Source organism: Octopus sinensis, linkage group LG1 (genome assembly GCF_006345805.1).
Source record: "Octopus sinensis linkage group LG1, ASM634580v1, whole genome shotgun sequence".
NCBI lineage: Eukaryota > Metazoa > Mollusca > Cephalopoda > Octopoda > Octopodidae > Octopus > Octopus sinensis.
The window spans coordinates 154,080,000-154,088,452 of NC_042997.1; positions in this window are offsets into that span (position 1 = coordinate 154,080,000).

The window sequence follows — 8,453 nt, forward strand, 5'->3', positions numbered from 1 at the left end:
CTCTGCCATTATACTTCTATGATTTTAAAAGGCAATATTTGGGCAGTGTGATATGGACTGAAAAATGCCCTTCCTTTATCTGTATAATCTTTAATCTTGTTATTTCCACACTAAATGTTGCTTTGCTATTGCTTAGCTTCAAGAATTTGGGTATTAAAGCTTGGGGATTATTATTTTTAATCGCAGGAGCTTGATCATGTCACTTATAGTGGATGGAAAAGATAAGCAGAGCACTTGTTAACCTTGTATCTACATCACTAAGAGAAGAAAATTCATAATATAAAGCTGGATATATGTGATAGAGAAATTACCTATCAAGAATTGGAAAGTTATTTCGAAAACGGAGTGTTCAGTTCCCTACTTATATTTTTCTCAAACAGACCATGAGATTGGTTAAATAAATGATTTTGTTCTGAGAATATTTCTGAATTTTTAATTGATAATTGTTCTGCCTTTGATGACATATGGTATGTTTGTTATTGTTTAGCCCCAGGTTAGTCCTGATTGAGCAGACCTATGATCAAAGTTGTCGATGTCATAGCTATCTTATGTTTTTGTATATCAGAGTCTACATTGTCCAGTTTGTCCTTGCTTTTTTTTAAAGGACAGTATTGTGTATATCAGAGTCTACATTGTCCAGTTTGTCCTTGCTTTTTTTAAAGACAGTATTGTGGAATTTCAGGGAGGTTTGACATCTTTATCTAGCAGGTTGAATGACCCCATATAGGCTCTTTCAGTTTATGGTTTGAGATAGAGGTGAGTCTTTGGTGGGTTGGCAGAATTAAAAGCATCAAAAAAGCTTTGCAGTATTTAGTTGACACTCTGTGTCAACTAAAATTGACTCATCCGTTGGTCTCGAGAGGCCATGGATCTGTGCCCAAAGTAATTGTGTCAGCTGCTGATGGCTGTGCAGTGTCTGTTGTTGCTGTACAGGCCCAAACAGGGGAGGCAGTCATGTGTATGGCAACTGCATTTGAAGGAACTCTCTACTGGCACTCCTGTTTTTTTTCCTTCCATTGAGTGCGCTTTTCTTTGGTGGCGAGTTCCTGTTTTTCTTCTGCTCTCTTCATCCCCTTTCACAATATTTGTCTCTAGTGTAGGCGATCATTTGAAACCTCTTCCCATCTCAAGACGTCCAGCTCAAGTGTCTTCATATCCCTGTTACAGACGTCCTTGAAACGAAGATGAGGTCGTCCTTGTGCTCTTGTGCTGGTGGCCAATTCTCCATACAGGAGGTCTTTCAGGATCCATCCATCTGGCATATGATGTACATGACTGAGCCAGCGCAAATGATACTGCTGGAGCAGGGTGACTATGCTGAGTATCTTAGTTCGGTTGAGGACTTTGGTGTTGGTGATGTAGTCGGTCCGCTTGATAGCCATGATGTGCCTCAAATTATGCAGGTGAAAGATGTTCAGATGCCACTCTTGTCTGGAGTAGAGGCTCTGTCTCACTGCCATAAAGTAGCCTACAAAGGATGCACACCTTATAGACAGCAATAATGGTGTCAGCAGCCAGTTTTTTGTTTTCCTTTATCATTTTACATAACAGTAATAATACTCATTCACATGAAAATTTGATCTTGCAACTATAAACCATTAAAGAACATTTCAAATTTGAGTGAAAATATGTGGTCATTTGATCTGCCAGAAATAGCAACCAAATCTCTCTTATATCACATCTTAAAAATAGATGTGTCATGCTAGGAAATTATTGTGTCACAGCTGGAATGCTTTTTGATCCTAAGTTTGCTTGATCAGGGCTGAGTAGGGGCTAAACAGCACATTAGATTCCAATTTGTGTGGTGTCCTTTTGTTGCAACATACACACACCAAGCCTTCTTATGTCTATTTATCTTCATTTTTCTCTCTCTCTCTCTTGTCCTATGACCTCAAGTCTTCAGTATGACTTCATTTGAGTGATATTAATTATTCACTAAATTCCATTGATGTGGATGTAAAAAGTAATCTTATACTAAAATGTTCTGATGAGCATTTGTTTTTTTTTTATCAATTTTTTTTTTACTCTGCTTAGACATATTGCATCTGAGATCTTGGTAGCACTTGATTAGGCTCTCCACTATACTCTCATGCTGGATCACTTGGTGCTTTCCCAGAAGTCCTTTGCATACATCGAAGTCCTCATCAGCTATAAGTTGACGAATCTGAGGGCCTGCAAATATGCCCTCTTTAATCTTGGCATCACTTATTTTAGGGAAGATCGCCTTGAGGTACTAGAAACATGGCTTGTTATGTTGCAGCGCTTTGGTAAATTGCTTCATTAGGCCCTTGCAGTGGTGCAAAATGATCTTCTCCTTAACTAGTGGCTCATGATTTACATTATGGCATCCAGGCGTCATAGTTTCCCGAGGTGGCCATTCAAAGCATACATGATGTCCCAATCTGGCCCTACTATCCCACTCGCAAAGGAAGCACGTAAACTTGGTGTATCCAGTTTGTAACCCATTAAGTAGGACTACTATTTTCAAGTACACACAAATTAGTCACTCATGGTCCTTGTAACTTCTGCTGTATAGACACAGGTGTGGCTGTGTGATAAGAAACTGGCTTCTCAACCACATGGTTCAGGATTCAGGCAAATGTTTCTATTATAGTCTTGGGCCTACCAAAGCCTTGCGAGTGGATTTGACACCGAGTGAAAAATACATAAACACACGAGCGATAAATTCAGGACAAATTGCCAAAAAATATACAATAGGAACAGGATTTCACTAACAAATGAAAATTATGTCAACACATAATGAGAAACAAGTACGGGACAAAATACCACAAAAAGTCTAACCCCTTTTCAGTTTTCGACTGTTAATTACTCCCTATTTCAAGCTTTCAACGACAATATAGGAAAACTTCATTAAACTGCAGTATCCAGAAATTAAAAAAAATATAGAATTTTTAGAGAGTTAGAGCTTTGAATGAATAAACAATGACGGTGGACGTACAGAGTAAACAATCGCCGGAGACACATTAAGGGCTGTTTTTTGGTAATTTGTCCTGTACTTATCTCTCATGTGTTTACGTATTTTTCACTCGTTGGTGATGTCCTGTACTTGATGTATTTTATATTTATTTTTATTTATAATCGAATGCGATGCAGCTTTGTCCACAGTAAGTTTTTACTTTTATACATATATATGTGTGTGTGTGTTTGTATATAGGGTCTTTTCCTTTTGAACGGCAGTTTTCAACACAATTTCTGGATCTTTTCCTTTTGAACGGCAGTTTTCAACACAATTTCTAGTTAACTAAACACTTTTAAACTTCGTATACTGGTAGAATGTGTCAAAATAAAAACATTTTTTTCTCTTGACTTTCTTGAGAAAATTGTAATTTGTAAGTTTAACGTAGTTTAATTTTTCGAATTTTAACCAATCAATTGCCTCTATTGAGCTAAAATCATTTGGTGCGTCTAAAACTGAGACAGACACATTCTACCAGTATACGAAGTTTAAAAGTGTTTAGTTAACTAGAAATTGTGTTGGAAACTGCCGTTCAAAAGGAAAAGATCCTGTATATATATGTATATATATATATATATCGAAATTACTACGATGATCCGGTTCTTGACTGAAGACTGAGGGGTTCGAATGTCCTGTCCATGTTTATTGTGTCGTCTTCTAAGAGTTATACGTTCTTGTCCATGTTGTATTTTTCTACATACCTTAATATATATATATATATATGGATACTATTTAAGAGTGGTCCCGGTGCGCGCACTCGCGCATCCACGCTAGCTAGTCGTGACTAGTCGATCCTACAATGACTATCCTATTAAAAAAAAACCCATCTAAGTTATGATGGGGGTACCAAACGTTTATCTAATAACTACTAATAACTTTCAACCGAACTTGTATGAACATTTGTTATAGGATAGGTAGTCGTTGTAGGATCGACTAGTCACAACTAGCTAGCGCGGATGCTCGAGTGCATGCATCGGGACCACTCTTCTCAAATATGTGTGTGTCTGTCCCTCACCACCACTTGATGACCAGTGTTGGTGTGTTTAGAACCTTATAACTTAGTGGTTCAACAAATGAGACCGATAAAATAAGTACCAAGCTGAAGAAAGATGTACTGGGGTCGATTTGTTCAACTAAAAATTCTTCAAGGCAGTGCCCCAGCATGGTTGCAGTCTAATGACTGAAACAAGTGTAAGATACCAGAAATGTCTTTGTTCCTTTCATTCACCCATCTTGTCTCTTGTGTCATTGCCCTCTCTTATTCATCTTGTCAATGATACTACCCTGAATGAACAAATATAGTGTGGTGAGGACTTTCTAATTTTAACCATAACACCACTAATACTTGTGTTATTATAAAATGCATCCAGTATGCTCTGTAAAGTGGTTGTTGAATGAGTGGGGATGATGTTAGGTCAAGAAGACACATGTTGAGGACATAAGATGCATCCTGTTAAAAGATAAGAGCAACCAGCTGTAGAAACCAAACCAAACTGAGCTGGTAGAATCGTTAGCACGTCGGGCGAAATGCTTACCGGTATTTCGTCTGTCGTTACATTGTGAGTTCAAATTCCGCCGAGGTCAACTTTGCTTTCATCCTTTCGGGGTCGATAAATTAAGTACCAGTTACGCACTGGGGTTGATGTAATCGACTTAATACCTATGTCTGTCCTTGTTTGTCCCCTCTATGTTTAGCCCCTTGTGGGTAGTAAAGAAATAGGCATTTTGCCTGCCGTTAGGCTCTGAGTTCAAATTCCGCCGAGGCCGACTTTGCCTTTCATCCTTTCAGGGTCAATAAATTAGGTATCAGTTATGCCCTGGGGTCAATGTAATCAACTTAATCTCCTTGTCTGTCCTCTCTGTGTTTAACCCCTTGTGGGTAGTAAAGAAATAGGTATTTTGCCTGCCGTTAGGTTCTGAGTTCAAATTCCGCCGAGGCCGACTTTGCCTTTCATCCTTTCGGGGTCAATAAATTAGGTATCAGTTATGCCCTGGGGTCGATGTAATCAACTTAATCTCCTTGTTTGTCCCCTCTATGTTTAGCCCCTTTTGGGCAATAAAGAAATAAGAAACCAAACCAGAATTGAAGCATGTAAATGCAATGATCTGACTTGGAGGGTATTAACTCAAAATAAGAAATGACTTGGTCTGTGATGTCCTGTACAACTCATGCCAGCATGGAAAGCAGGTGTAGAATGATGTTGAATTATGACATATGAGCAAGAGATAAAATCTTGGCACAGCAAAACAATTCAGTTTCAATTCTCAGCTGATGCATTTTCACTTCATTGATATGCCTTTGAGAAAAGCATCAATATAACAACTTGCTTCCTTCTATCAAAATGTAAAACATTTGTGCTTAATAAAAATAAACCAAAAAAATTTATTCAAGAATGACCTTTAGGACAGTTCATTTTTTATAATTGTGGGCATCATCATTTTATGTTAGCATTTTTAATACTGGTTTGGTTTGAACTGGCTTCCTTTCTACTTGTCCAGTGCTGGTAAAGCCAGCCTTGCCACTTATCACAGTCTTCTTTGTTATTTGGCTCTCTCAGTGACAAAGAAAACAGCCAGTTTTTGATGTGTGAGTATGTAATTAGTTATTTTTTGTCAAGGATTTTACTGTTGAATGTCTTTCCTATCAGCACATCTGCTGTTGTCCTAACCTTAGAATTCTGATTGTTCTGAATTAATTATGCATTATCTCATAGCTCTGAGATTTCAATGATGTAATTGTTTTTTTTTTTTGTTAGAACAACATTATAGGAGAGGTGTGGATGGTCAGACCTGGTTGGTTTGAACATAAAACAGGTAGAATATTTGGGCTGGATATGGCCAGTTTAAATGCTAATGAGATAAAGTGTCCAATTTACCGTGTAAATTAGGTGTATATTCGTCGTACCATTCATCCCAGTACATAATCAGTAATTATTAATTTATTTTTCAATTCTCAAAAATGGTGTGTTCTATTGTCAACCTTAAGGGGATTTCAAATCAAAAGTGGGTGATAGGGCTGAAAATTAAATATTCTAAGCTCTATACTGTTATTGCCATCAACATTATTACTGTTAGCATTATTTATCTTTTATACATTTTAGTATTTGATGGCTGTGCTCCTAAAAATATGGTTACAGTCATTCTATTTCACTGGTTGTCTCTGTTTTTATAGAAATTCCAAGGGCAATGGAAGTGACTGAAACTAGTACACCAATATGAATGTACTAGAGTATTGAGCTTTGTCTCTAAGTTCCAAGTTCAAATCTCATTTGGATTCACCTGACTTTTAAATACTTTGGGATTAATAAAATATGTACCAGTAATATATTGAGACTAAATAAACTTGTTCAGCAAAAAGCTACCTCAAACAATGATTGGTGTTTTTTTTGGACCCTTCTTTCAGCTGAAATATCCAATGAGGTTACTACTTATGAATACTTTTATATAAAGTTTTGTAAAAGCTAGTTTACAAAAATCATAGTGAAGATGAATTATTAAAGCAAAAATTATAGCCAGCTGTCACTTGAGCAAACATGACTTGATGTAACATGCTTTTGCTACTTGTTTCTAGGTACCTAGGTATAGTTTTGAGCAGACATAAGTACCTCTTGGCCCCATCATTCTTGACCCAATAAAATGGGGGTTCTCAACTGAGTCACATGACCCTTAGGGGGTCTGTATAAGATTTTGTTGTTAAAAATTATGTGCAATAAATTGCTTATACTTTTACAATACACAGAATATTTAAACATTTTTCTGGTACAATTCCAAATAATATTTAATAATAAAAATATAATAGGATCTTTTAAACATCAAATGACTATGAGTGTCCATCCAAATAAAATAGAAATCAAAAGGGCCTATAAGTAAAAAAAAAAAATGGTGAGAACCACTGCAGTAGAACTTCCTGGATGTGATGGCTGGAGAGGGTGAGATGGCTGTATTAGCTCCTTGCTGCTAGTCATTACAGCTGAGAAGACTGCAACAATGTGAAATGGTTTAGTCAGAAGAAAGGGAGCATCCATGGCTTTTTCACAGAGCATCTGAAATGGGTGGGAAGAAGTTATTCTTAGTCTGGACACTTGGTCAAGTGACCTAACATCATGGTAGAAGACGTTTGTCTAAGAAGTAATGCAGTAGGATTGAACCTGGAACCAAGTTACTGCAAAGCAAACTTCATCTGCACCTAATCTTGGATTCTGTGAGAGCTACTTTCTTTAGTGTTCTGACCTGGATTAAGACTACTGACCACTTCAAAAAAAAAAAAAAAATTCTACCCTTTCACTGGCTTCAGTCATTTGACTGCAGCCATGCTGGAGCACCGCCTTTAGTCGAGCAAATTGACCCCTGGACTTATTCTTTAGAAGCCTAGTACTTCGGTCTCATTTGTCGAACTGCTAAGTTACAGAGACATAAACACACCACCATCGGTTGTCAAGCGATGTTGGGGGACAAACATATACACACACACACACATACATATATATACATATATACGACGGGCTTCAACTCACCCCGAGTTGATTTCCTACATGTTTTATTGGATAAACTTATTGTTCCAGGTACGTTCTCATAAATTCATCATGCTTTTCCATCTAGATTTACCCCCAGCTAACCGATTTGCATGCATCGTTTTTGTTCTGCTTTTCTTCCATCAACCTGTACATAACTACACCTTCCATTTTTTTGTTGTTTTTGTACTGCTTAAAGGCACGTTTCTATCCTGCCAAGTTTACTCTTTAAACCATGTTTGTGTTCTCCCAGTCAACAGCCTTATCATTACTGGTACTTTAAACTCTTCGGTTGCATATTTGTGTGAATAAAATCGTTTTTCTTTGGATTAGACAAAAAGTCTATCTTTATTTCTTTTTTTGCTGGTGTCTCAAATTTAGGTTAAATCAGTGTTTCTCAAAGGGGAGGCCTATGGGATGGTCGGAGAAGTTTCGAGAAAATTTGGTTTAAATGTTTGACAACTCAGCACCGTCCATACAAGCGTTTTGCTTGTAAGTTCAATAAAAAACAACAACCCAAGAATCTCGATATAACATTTTATAACAAAATAAGAATTCCAATAATATTTATGTATTTATAAAACAAAATAAATATAAATACAATTTTGTGTAAATATAGACTTTATAAAAGTAGTAATCAAATTTTTCAAACACATTCAAGTGAAAAATATTTTGCTCTCAAAATATATTCAGCCTTAAATTGTCATGAGTATTCAAGAGGCACTGTAAACAAAATAAAACTGGAAAGGATTTCAGTGTCTTGTTTATTTCATTTCTTTTAATCGTTTTGTTTAGAAAAATAACTTGAATCTCAAAAGAAAAAAAACAACTTATTCTTTACTCAACTTCAATTTGTAGATAAATCTTGAATGAAATGGAGTTCATTCGAATTTTACAATCCTAATAAATGGAATCAAATTGAATTACACAGCATAAAACCATAAAAATAAACAGGGTTCTGTTAT